This window comes from Marmota flaviventris, chromosome 8, assembly GCF_047511675.1.
Source record: "Marmota flaviventris isolate mMarFla1 chromosome 8, mMarFla1.hap1, whole genome shotgun sequence".
Lineage (NCBI taxonomy): Eukaryota > Metazoa > Chordata > Mammalia > Rodentia > Sciuridae > Marmota > Marmota flaviventris.
This window is the reverse complement of record NC_092505.1, coordinates 129,594,228-129,608,227: the sequence shown is the minus strand read 5'-3', so window position 1 is coordinate 129,608,227 and position 14,000 is coordinate 129,594,228.

Genomic DNA, 14,000 nt, shown 5'->3' with positions numbered 1-14,000 from the left:
AGGAAATAATCTGAAAGAGTCCCACCCTAGAAGAATCGAACCAGTTAGTGATGACTGGTTCTGCTCTCCTAAGCAGGTGTACATTTCCAGGAAAATCAGCAGGGGCATGGTGGGGAGGGAAGGGGGATGGGGAGTAGGGTCCTCTAACAGAGTCAGTTATGAGTGACTGCTGCATGGGGGATGTGCTTTCTCCCCTGGGACCCACTGGGCTGAGAGATGGAGTCTATCCCTGCAGGGGTCTGGTTATATAATCTCTTTCCGAAATGCATCCTTGCAGAGTCAATAATTAATTAAAGGACTGGATTCCTCCCCATTTGTCACTTCTTCTTTAAATCTGATCAGGTATGATTAACTATAAGGATAGGGGGTGAGAGGATAGAGGCAAGAAATTGCAGCAGACCCTTGGGCTAGATTTGCTGGCTGACTCCAGACTTCAGGCACAGGCAGTGGGCAGTACCGATGCTAACTTATTTGAGGACTTTGCGCAAAGTAGAGAAAGGCACCAGTTGCTCAAAACATTTTACTGCCATCTGCTGGAATGTTGTCAAAATAACCATTCAAGGTAGGGTGATGGTCAGTGAATGCAGAGGTGTGTCCTGTGGCTTTACACCCAGAACAACTGTCAAGTCAGAGTGCCTAGGGTGGGGTGTCAAAGGAAATTCCAAGACTGCGAAAGCATAGTTGTGGAGCAGAAATTATTCTACACTAGAAACCCACAACCTGTAGTCAAGGTTGAGGTGTAGTCAAGATGAAGGGCTGTAGTCAAGATGAACCTGTAGTCAAGATGAGGGGCTTCAGCAGGAGGCTAGCACTGGCAGACGGGGCGCCATCACCTCCGGTGTGAGGCTGGTCATACAGCTAGCGCTTGATGGACGCAGAGGTTAGCCTGACAAGCACAAGACAGACCCAAGCAGACCAGCCAGACTCAGGGAGTGGCGCAGATCCCAGCTCAGAAAATCAGACACAGATCTTCACAAAGTGACTGTAAGTCACAAGACTGAGGGAGAAGCTGATGCTCCAGGAAGAACCATCCAGACTCTGTTGTGAAGAAAGAAAAGTTGCCAAGCCTGGGGTGGTGCAGAATTCAGTAGTCATTCAGCAAACCTTTATTTAGTGTCTACTATGTGCTAAGCATCATGCAAGATGAAGAGGGCACCAACACGAATCATGAGCATGAAGCCACAGACATGATCCTTACCCCTCAGGAACTTATAATCTGATTTTTAAAAAAAGTCTACCAAACACATTTAAAAACTCATCCAAAAAGTCAATAAATATTTAATGAGTACTTACTGTATGTCCAGCCCTTTTAGTAAGCACAGGATACATCTTGGGGAACTAGTTCTTGCCTATAAGGAGCCTGTGAACAAGTAAAGAAGCAATCACAATATGGGGTGTGCTAGCACCCCTCTGTAGGAGTTAGTACAGTGGACATATAGAAGCCCACTGAACTCAGGCTTGGGTAACTAGGAAAGTTCCAGGATTGAGTGATAACTGAGGTGAGAGCTGAATAGGTCACAATTCCTGCCCTCTAGGGGTTTAGGGAATAGGCATGAACTGTCCACATGTGGCTATTGAGCACTTGAAATATGGCCAGTGCCAGGAAAAAATTGCATTTTAAATTGCATTTAATTTTAATAAATTTAAAAGTGAAGCAATGCAAAATATTTTTTTTCATTAAATGTAACTTTGTTTTTGGATAGAATTGCATTGCCCACAATATTGTTGCTGTAATGTAGGTGCGCTTTTGCCTTTTAGAATTTTAAATTGCCTATGTGGCTCTCACTGTATTATAACACTGCCCTAAACCAAAGAGAGTCATACAATTAGAAAAATAAAAGCAAAGTATTTATTATAGTGCTGGGGTAGAATCAGGTGCATATATTACCTGCTATTGCCTGGCAATATTAAAATAAAATGCTCTTAGATGCAAATAAAAGAATAAAGGTTTAAAACGAACGAAAGCAAGCTGAGCATATGAAGAAGTGGGAGGCACAATATATTTTAGAGGAGCACCTCATAATCTGGTCTGGGACCGGTTCCCTGCACTGGGTAGAATCTCTAACTATTACAGATATGGAAAATGATTTTAAGGTGCATGAAATCCATCAGTGTGCATTAGGCTGCACAGAACATAAAGTAACTTATGCTGGCTTAAACTTTAAAAGACCCTGTTTACTTAAAAAGCTCAGAGGTCAGAGTCCATGGTTGGTTCTGCAGCTCAAATATATCTTCAAGGCTTGAGCAATTGCTATCCTTCCCACCACCAATCCATAGACTCCTCGTCCTTACCCTTAAGGTCCCAAGGCAAGAAGAAATGTGGGTGGGAAAAAACAAGTTAGGGGATAACTCCTTGAGCTCATTAATGATCAATGTTCTACCCCTAGCTTCCACAGAGGCAGAGAAAGCAATCTCCTGGCAGAGGAAGTCAAAAAGCTCTGATGCATCTGCATTAATCACAGGAGTTCTACTGGGGCTGATCATATTGCAGCCAGGAATTAAAGTGGGGTTCTGTTAGCAAGGATTAAAGGGAGGTAACTCCTAACGTCTACCATATATACCAACCCTGTGATGTTTATTTCATAAAACTTAAATATGCCATAGTCTGATTCTTAGCAAGTAATTGGCTAAAAGACACTCCTTTAAATGAGAAAAACAAAAAATTTTTATAACCATATGGGAAGGAAGAAGGATCGGAAAGCCCCAGCCAAAACAAATCCATAGTTACCCAATGGCAACTTGCCTACAATACTTTATTCTCATTTAGGAAAAGTGGTGACATCTCCGATCATTATCTTCACCGGGAAGGACAAGTGTGGGACTCATAGTGACTGGAGAACTTGTTTTTACAGAGAAAATAAATTGTTTTTAGTGTTGCTATAAAGAGATGAGAAAACCGCATATTGTTCAGCTTTCTTGAGCCAAGAACACATCATTTCTCAAGTTTATCCAAGGAAGAAGGGCTATAAATTGGACCCTGTGATGCAGTGACTTTAAGATAGATTTTTATAGAAAAATATGCTAACAGTAGCTATAAAGCCAAGACGACATACAGAGTGGGAAACAACAACAAATAGCAATAATGTTGGCCACAGAAGAAAAGGAGTTTCCCACAGCCCATGTGGAAATTAAAATGAACTTTCATGACATACTTCATGGTATGCCTGTAAATCACTCTCATGGGAATATGTCCAAACGAGGAGAGGCTAAAGAGCTCACCCTCTGTAAGAATATGTAGGTCCACCGAAAAGAGGGATATATTCACAAATTAAGTTATGTCTAGTAATTAGAAGTACATGTGAGCCTTTCATTTCTAAAGGTATGGTTATGGTTTGGATGTGAGGTGCCCCTCCCAAAAGCTCATGTATGAAACAACGCAAGAAAATCTAGATGTGAAATGATTGGGTTATAAGAGTTTTAACATGATCAATGCATTCATTCCCTGATGAAGATTAACTGGATGGTATATATGGGCAAGTAGGGTGTGGCTGAAGGAGGTGAGTCACTGGGGGTGTGGCTTTGAGGTATATATTTTGTCCTTGTTTAGGGGAGCTCTCTCTTCTCTGCTTTCTGGTGTTATGTCTTGAGTCACTTTCCTTCACCACACATTTCCATAATGATGTTCTACCTCACCAAAGAATAGAGCTGACCATGCAAAAATAAAGATTTCTGAAACTATGAGCCCCCAAATAAACTTTTCCTCCTCTAATTGTTCTTTTCAGGTGTTTTGGTCTCAGCAACCAAAAAAAAAAAAAAAAGAAAAAAGAAAAAGAAAGAAAGAAAAAACTGAAACAGGTATTTATTTAATTTCTACTCCATTCTGGATATGGAGTTGGAACCTGGCAATACAGAAGCAAAGAGCTGCAGGCTCTACACACTGTCTGCTCACAGCCTAAGGGGAGAGACAAACAGGACAACAGAACATTGCCATGCATCAGAATGACCGGTCTTGTAATAATAGAGTGCTTTCGGGAATGTCTCCCTGAGGAAGTGATGATTTACTTGAGTTTTTAAAATGAGTAGACATTTTCCAGGGAAGCAAAGAGCTAAAGGAGATTCCTGGACAAAAACACAAAGGAAGCCATTTGAGAAGCAGAATGGTGTTTGGAGAACTAGGCAAATTGTTCCACAATGTGTGTAAAAGGTAGTATTGGATGGCTCTGTCAGAACAGCAAGAAAGAAGGCTCAGAAGAAATACAAAGAGTGTTGCACTTCAATATAATGGAGTATAAAACCATAGCTCTGGAACTGAAAAGATCTGGGTTTGTATCTCAGCCCCTTCACCACTGGCTGGGTGATTTTGAATAATACCTTTCCATTTTCTGAGGGTCAATTCTCCTCTTCATCTATAAAAAGCAGGTAATAAGTACTGCCCAGGTTTGGAGTTCTTTTCTTTTCTTCTTTTGTATTGAGGATTGAACCCAGAAATACTTTACCACTGAGCCACATCTTCATCCTTTTTCATTTTTTTTATTTTGAGTCAAGGATCTCACTAAGTAGCTAAGATTGGTCTTGGACTTCAGATCCTCCTGCCTCAGCCTCCAGAGGCTCTGGGATGACAGGCATGGGCCACCACACCCAGCTTCCCCAGGGTCCTTGTGGGAATGTATTATGGTTAAGATATGAGGTGTTCCCCGAAAAGCTCAGAGCTATGGAGTTGGCTGATCACAGACTGGACCTCTGAAACTGTGAATCAAAATAAACTCTTCCCCCTCTACATTGTTCTTGTCTGGTCTTTTGGTCATGGGGATGAAAAAACAAACTGAATAAAACAAGATGAATATGAGAATGATTATAAAAGTGCTTGAACTATAAAAGTGGTGTATGCACATCCGTTATTGTGTTTATCATTATCCATGCATTGTTAAGCTGGGTATAAAAGCAGAACAACCTGCTTTTACTTTACCATCTAGGAAAAATGGTGCTACCATTTCCCAGCCAAATAGTAGAGGCGAAAGGGCAGCACACCAGCTTAGGTTGTGAAAACTTATGGATAGCTGAGACAATGCTACTTTACTAGGACTATAGTGGGCGAGAGCCACTAAAGACTATTTAAGATAGCACTGAAAACTTTGCAGCTAAGCAGATTTGTGTAATTCAGTGGTGATTTTTACAAGAACATTTAGCAGAGATGTCCCATTTCCCTGTGAACCTGTTAGTGGCTGCACATGCTCTGATCTTTTCCCATGGAACAACACAGGAGCCATGTTTTGGGAGGTTATGGTCAAATATATTGGCTACATCTTCACCACCACAATTAACATCCCAGTTGTGTGCGGCTACCATGGCAACTATTTACAAATCCTCCAAAAGGTCTTTTCTAAGCTCCGTGGGGGTTTGGGGTGGTGACCCAAAGCCAGGGCTGGCTCAGATAAACAAATCTGAGCTCTAGACTTGGCTTTGTCACTAACATATCCCTAAGATATTTGTAATGGTTTCTTTCAGCTTCTCTGGTTCTTTTCAGAACCATCCAAGTAAAGTTCTCCACCAAAGTTAATACAGAAAGATGCATATATTCTTCCAAAAACCTATATATTCATAAATTTATTTATTTATTTACTATGATGTGCAGAATGTAGAATTAGCTGATTGCAAAACAGCTAGTTACTTACTTACTTACTTGTTTTCAGTACTGGGGATTATAGGAATTAAAACTATACCACTAGCTATAACCACAGCCACCACCATCAGCCCCTTTTATTGTATTTTTTTTAAGATTCTGAGACAGGGTCTTGCTGAATTGCCCAGGATGTCTTCATACTCATGATTCTCCTGCCTTAGTCTCCTGGGTAGCTGCGATTATAGTCATGCACCAACACACCTGACATAACATCTCTTAAAGACTGAATAGAGCTGTCAAAATTGTCTCATAGACTTTCCAAGGAGCTCTGGTGCAGAACTCATTAGACCAAGGCCCCAGGGAGCCAATGTGTTGATAGGCCTAAAGATGCAACATCACTTACTGGTGCACTTATTATGGAAAAAGATGGACTTGGCAAAGGAAGAGATAGGTTTAAAGTAGTAATTCTTTCATTCATCATTTCTGGAGTAAGTCACTTAATTTCTCATCTGCTATTCTTACATCTGACTGTCTTTCAAGGTTGCTGTTTTATTCGAATAGGTACATGTGAAAATGATCTGTTGTTACTTTCTCATACACCAAGCCGTCCTCTTCATGGCTGACATCAAGTTGAGGTATGAGGAAATAGACTGATCAAATAACCAGAACCAGATGAAGAATGCAGAGAGTAAGCTGCTTTTGTCTCCGTTCTTTCTGTGTATAGTAGGAGTCCCAGATGTAAGACAGGTAAATTAAAATGGGCCCCTGGGGAGAGCCCCTTATTAAATGGAGACCTCTAACAACAGACAAGTTATGTTGAGCTTTCCTCCTTAAAGATAAATAGAACGTTTGATGGATGCTTGTAAGAGATTAGACATGGTATTAATTAAAGTGTCTCTTACCTGAGGAACTTACACAATGTTCCTACAAGTAATTAATGGCTGGACTCTGTGACCAAAGAAGAACATACTGACCTCCAAGTATAGAGTGGTTGCATAAAACTTGATCTTCAAGAAAGTTTGTAAACATTTTCCAAATCAGCAAAATGTAACAATGACTCACCTGCTTGGAATCCTACACCACCACCACCACCCCAAAATTATATATATATATATATATATATATATATATATATATATATAAAATCAGAAATCTTAAACCTGAGCATTCATCTGCTCTCCTCTGAGAAGCAAGGGTTGCCCATGCTCTCTCTGAGTATGAGTTACTTTGCTGTCCTTAAATAAATCTTTACCTGTGCCTTGCTCACTGATGCATTCTGCAATTCTTTCTGTGACTAATATTAAGAACCTCAATGGTTCCAGGTTGAGGTCTTCTCTTAGGACCTCCTTGGACCCCTTCCAGTGACAGAATAGGAATTAATTAAATGGTCTTCACCCACACCATTTGTTCTAAGGGTGAAGGAATGCCTTTCCTTTACTTGAGAGCTGAGAAAATTAAAACTGAGGGAAGCTAAGGAGGCAGTATGCTCTAGGAAATAACTAATTCAAACTCCAAGAAGACCTTGCAAATTACCAAACCTATGGGAACTAGACAAAGAGGGAGGATCTCAGAAAGAAACAAATAAAAAGATGAAAGAACTTTTAAGTTATTCCTCACCAACTGGGAGCAGCTGGGATTATTTTTATTTGTTTATTTGTTTATTGTGTGTGTGTGCATGCACCCCAGACTAATAAGAGGGGATTATTGAAGCAAATGCAGATCCAGCCAGGTGTAGCTGCCCTCTCAAAGCACTAGGTTCCCAGTCACTGTTTTTCTATACAGGTAGGGGACCTGTATAGGAAATCTAAAGATGGTGTTTATCACTTGGTCTACATGGACGGGTTTTCCAGAGAACCCTCCAGTTCTGAGGGTTATAGGTTATAAAGTCTCCTTCAATTTTTCGCTGTACAGTTACTTTCTTTCTTCTTTCCTCCTCCATACATTTTAGTCAATGCATATTTATTGAGGACCTGCTATGTAGCAGATGCTGTGTTATTTACTAAAGAAATAGCTTTTGTCCTCAGGAAGCTTAGCATCTGGAGTGTCATCCAATATCTATAGATGTGTAACAACATTTTCTAATAGTGATGTAAAGAAAAGCAAATAAATAAATGAGGAACTTAACATTTTAATTTAACCAAGTCTATCCACAGTACTGTCATCTTGCCAGGTTTGGTGGTATATGCCTTAATCCCAGTGGCTCAGACGGATAAGACAGGAGGATTATGAGTTCAACACCAGCCTCAGCAACTTAGCAAGGCTCTAAGCAATTTAGCAAGACCTTGTCTCTAAATTAAATATAAAATAGGCTGGGAATGTGGCTCGGTGATTGAGAACCCCTGGGTTCAATCCCTAGCACATATATATGCATATATATAAAATCATATATATAATCATATGTAATATATATATATAATATAATTATATATAATCATCTCAATGTGCAGTCAACATTTTAAAAACAAGCACAGAGATATTTCACATTATTTTTTAAAAAAACTAAAGCTTTGACAATTTAGTGTGTGTGTTGCACTTACAGCATAATTTAACTTGGACCAGTCACATGGCAAGAGTTCAATAGACATGTGTACCTAATGCTCCCATATTGGCACAAGTTTAGTAGATAAAGCAGCTATTTTCAAAAGTGATAGTTATATAGACTGCCAACAAAGAGAAACCCTGTCTTCTGGGGTTAGCAATGGTGCGCTGGTAATTTTTCAAAAAGTGGTGAGAAGGAGGGTGCATGATATGTAATATTTGCTAATTTCCATGGTGACTTAATCTAAATATTGGACTGAATAGGAATGAGAAGGGGTTTTCAAGATGGCAGAATAGAGAAAGTCACTTTCCTAGCTTTTCCATGGTGTGAAACCAAGTAATCAGACAGGCAGCTTCTCAGCAAGGTGGGTAAACAAAACAAAGGGCAGAGGAGGCTTTACCAGAATTTAAAATGGACATTCAAAACAGATCAGGGTCTCAGGAGGTTGGATATAATAAAATAAGGAAGAAATTCCCAGCAGCACAGCCACTGCCACGGCTGGGCCAAAAGTACCGGCCAGAGTGGTCCCTCCACAAGCAAAGTGGAGGGATAAGGAAATTAAAGGAACAAGCATGTTTAGGAGGCCTGAAGTGTACCTGGGTAGAGAGCATTTAGAGATCAGGTACACTGCCCAACTAAACTGAAGATGTGCTGCACAAGTTAAATTATGCTGTAAGTGCAACACACACACTAAATTGTCAAAGCTTTAGTTTGAAAAAAAAATAATGTGAAGTATCTCTGTACTTGTTTTTAAAATGTTGACTGCACATTGAGAAGCCACCATCTCCCTAGGCAGCATGTGGAAGACAAAGGAAGGAACAATTTTGCAGCTGAGGGAGTCAATTGCTGACAAACCAAAGTTTGGTCCAAAATACAGGCCCAGTAATCATACACGGCATGACACAGAGTGTTCTTAAGTAACCAAGAGAAAATCAAATGGGGAGAGAGGTTTATGCAGGGGACAACTGGTCATGGAAACCCACCTAGATTACCCCTCCCTCTGCAATCCAGCTGCTTGCAGGACCAGCTGGGAAAGAGCCTAACATACAGAAAAGGGTGGAATTTTAAAGACTGATAGAGAAAAATGACAGGTAATGTTTAGGGGAAAACTAATCCAGATCTCAGGTGATCTCTCAACCCAGACTCTCAAAGCTAGGAAGTTTTGGAATTATATATTCCAAACTCTGAAAGAAAATGAATGCCAGCCAGGAATACTATACCCAGCAAAATTAAACTTCAGAATTGATGATAAAATAAAAATCTTCCAGGATAAACAAAAGTTAAAAGAATTCACAACCCAAAACCCCACACTAAAAAACATGCTTAATAAGACATTTCATGAAAAATAAAAGTGAAGCCCAGCAAAGGGGGGAACTACATGAATGAATGAATCCATGGAGAAACTAATTTTTAAAAAACAGAAATAAATCAAATGACAGGGAATAACAACCATATGTCAATAATAACATTGAATGTAAATGGCCTAAACTCATCAATCAAAAGACATAGACTGACAGATTGATTTAAAAACCAAGACTCAACAATGTGCTGTCTCCAAGAGACACACCTCATAGGCAAAGACATTGACAGACTGAAGATAAAAGGATGAAAAAAAAACTTATCATTCACATAGATTTCATAAACAAGAAGGGATTTCTATCCTCAGATCAGATAAAGTGAGATTCAAGCCAAAGTTAATCAGAAGGGACAAAGAAGGACATTTCATACTGTTTAAGGGAGTTATATATCAAGATATAAACAATTGTAAATATTTATGCCCCAAATAATGGAGCATCTAAGTACATCAAACAAACCCTTCTCAATTTCAAGAAGCAAATGGACCACAATACAGATGCAAAAATTCCTGATTATCTCAATAGACGGAGAAAAAGTATTTCACAAAATACAGCATCCATTCATGTTCAAAACATTAGAAAAACAAGGGATAATAAGAATATACCTCAACATTATAAAATCTATATATGCTAATAAAAGGACAAGATCATCTTAAATGGAGAAAAATTGAAAGCATTTCCTCTAAAAACTGGAAGAAGACAGGGATGCCCTTTTTCACCATTTCTATTCAACATAAATCCTGGAAACTCTAGGCAGAGTAATTAGAAAAAAGAAATTGAAGGGATACAAATAGAAAAAGAAGAACACAAACTATCCCTATTAGCTGATGATATGATCCTTTATTTAGAATACTAAAAACCTCTACCAGAAAACTTCTAGAACTAATAAGTGAATTCAGCAAAGTAGCAGGATATAAAATCAATACCCACAAATCAAATGCATTGCTACACATCAACAATGAATCCACTGAAAGAGATATTAGGAAAATCACCCCATTAACAATAGCCTCAAAAAAAATACTTGGGATCTATCTAACAAAAGAGGTGAAAGACCTCTACAATGAAAACTATAGAACACTAAAGAAAGAAATTGCAAAAGACCTTAGAAGATGGAAAGATCCCCCATGCTCCTGGAGAGTCAGAATTAATATTGTCAAAATGGCCATACTACCAAAATTGCTATACAGATTTAATGCAATTCCTCTTAAGGTTCTGATGATGTTCTTCACAGAAATAGAAAAAGCAGCCATGAAATTCATTTGAAGAAATAAGAAGCCCAGAATAGCCAAAGCAATCCTTAAGAAGAAGAGTGAAGCAAGAGATATCACAATACCAGATGTTAAATTATGCTACAGAGCTATAGTTTTAAAAAAAAAACAGCATGGTATTGGCACCAAAAAAGATGGGAAGACCAATAGTACATAATAGAAGACACAGAGAAAACCCCACATAAATACAGTTATAATCTCATACTAGACAAAGGCACCATAACATATATTGGAGAAAATATGGCCTTTTCAACAAACAGTGCTGGGAAAACTGGAAATCCCTATGTAATAAAATTAAATTAGACCCTTAACTCTCACCATGCACAAAACTCAACTCAAAAGTGGATCAAGGACCTAGGCATTAGACCAGAGACCCTGTGCCTACTACTAGAAAATGCAGGCCCAAATCTCCATCATGTTGGCTAGGAACCAACTGCCTTAATAAGACTCCTAAAGCATAAGAAGCAAATTCAAAAAATCAATAAATGGGGTGGTATCAAACTAAAAATCTTCTTCACAGCAAAGGGAACCATCAAGAACATGAAGAGAGACCCTAGAGAATGTGAGAAAATCTTGGCCACTAGCACCTCAGATAGAGTATTAATCTCTAGGATATATAAAGAACTCAAAAAGCATAACACCAAAACAAAACAAAACAAATAACTCAATCAATAAATAGGCAAAGTAACTGAACAGACACTTCACAGAAGAAGAATCAGTTAACAAGTATATGGGAAAAAAATGTCCAACATCTCTAGCAATTAGAGAAATGCATAATAAAACTACCTGAGATTTCATCTCACTCAGTTGGAATGGCAATTATCGAGAATACAAGTAACAACAAATGTTGGAAAGGATGTGGGGAAAAAGGTACACTCATACATTGCTGGTGGGACTGCAAATTGGCACAACCACTCTGGAAAGCAGTATGGAGATTCCTCAGAAAACGTGGAATGGAACCACCATTTGATCCACTTATCCCATTCCTCAGTCTATACCCAAAGGACTTAAAATCAGCATACTCTGGTGACATGGCCAAATCAATGTTCACAGCAGCTCAATTCACAATAGCTAAGCTATGAAACAAATGTAGGTGCCCGTCAACAGTTGAATGGATAAAGAAAATGCAGTACATATACAAAATGGAATATTACCCAGCCATAAAGAAGAATGAAACTACGGCATTTGTTGCTAAATTGGTAGAAATGGAGTAACCAATATAACTTCACATAATGTATAATCACAAGAATGGGAAGTTATACTATGTATGTAAGATATGTCAAAATGCTTTCTATTGTCATATGTAACTAAAAAGAACGAATTAAAAAATAAAGGAATGACACCTTCCCTGGGGTTATGAAATTATTCTTCAAGTGCTGGGGAAATGAACTTTCCTCTCTCAGAAGGTAACTGAAATAAGAGCATTCCACTAGAACAGGGCCTGATCTTAGAATCTTAGAAGATGAACTACCTGAAAAAGTTTTTACACTTAGCTCATCCTAGCAATTGCTGTGAACTCACAAAGGAACAAAATGTACAAAGGAGTCTTGCTATGACCCCTACAGATGCAAAATTTCATGAATGACTTTTGCAAACTTCAATGAGGCTTTAAAAATATATATTTGTTTTTAATTGACAAGCAAAAAATGTTATATATTCATGGCGTTCATTGTATGAATTCATGTTTTGACACATGTTCACATTTGGGAAAAGCTAATCAGCATATGCATTACTTCATATCCATTTTTTCTAACAAGGATATTTAAAGCTACTGTTTTCACAATTTTTAAGTAAGTACACATACTGTACATTGCTACGAACCATATTCACCATGTTGTACAATAGATCTCAAACTTACTTCTCTCGCCTAACGGAAATGTTGTGTCTTTGGACAAATACCTCTACCATCCCTCCTACCCTCCAATGAGTTTTTATGAATAATCCCACTTCCCCACATAGTCAGTAGGAGATTTTGCTATGGGAAGGCATGTGGCCACTTCAAGGCCCCCAAGGAAGCTCCAAACCTTTATCATCATATTGGAAAGATGAAGAACAATTGTCACTCCTAAGACTGCACATCCTCCTCCAAAACATGTGCCAGCTGTCCAGGTGAAACAGATTTCTAGAAAGATAATTAAGACACAGTAGCAATTCCTACAGGTCTCTGTGGCTCTAATTATTAATAAAATTGGGGGGGGGAGACATAATTTACTCATAGTTCTGTAATTATCACAAAGTAATGCAGTTTCCCAAAGAAATATCGTCAACTAATTGCCATCAATCACACTCCCCAACAGTCCCAGTTGTGATTAATGGGTGCTTTCCAACAAATCTTCTCACACAGTTGAACCAGAACAGATGGTTCCAGGTGATTAGCAGATCCAGATGATATAGGGGCAAATATTAATAATGACCACTATTTATCAAGTGCTCCCGGGAGCTAGCTTCAGCCACAAAAGCTGGGATATTCTGGCCTGTCTCTTTAAGTGGTAAGGATTATGATGATGCTCCAGGTTTGAACCAGGTAAAAGCCCTCCACCTGGTGCCTCCTCATCCATTAAGCAGAGCAGCTTCATTATAATCCACACCCCAGAGTTTAGTTTTAGAAGACTTTTCCTTATTACCCCATGAGAACTCTGAACTCAGGGTAAACCATCAAATGGTGGGTCAATTCCAAATTTTCTGAGGGATCTCCATACTGCTTTCCAGAGTGGTTGCACCAATTTGCAGTCCCATTAGCAATGTATGAGTGTACCTTTTTACCTACATCCTTGACAACATTTGTTGTTACTTGTATTCTTGCTAATTGCCATTCCAACTGGAGTGAGATGAAATCTCAAGTAATTTTACTTTGCATTTCTCTAATTGCTGGGGATATTGAACATTTTTTTCATATACTTGTTAACTGATTCTTCTTCTGTGAAGTGTCTGTTCAGTTTCTTTGCCTATTTATTGATTGGGTTATGTGTTTTGGGTTTGTTTGTTGATTTTTTGTTTTTTGGCTTTTGTTTTAGGTTTTCTGGGTTTTTTATATATCCTGGAGAATAATGCTCTATCTGAGGTGCAGGTGGCAAAGATTTTATCCCATTCTGTAGGCTCTCTCTTCATGTTCTTGATGGTTCCCTTTGCTGTGAAGAAGCTTTTTAGTTTGATACCATCCCATTTATTGATTTTTGAATTTACTTCTTACGATTTAGGAGTCTTGTTAAGGAAGTCGGTTCCTAGTTGACACAATGGAGATTTGGGCCCACATTTTCTTCTAGTAGGCACAGGGTCTC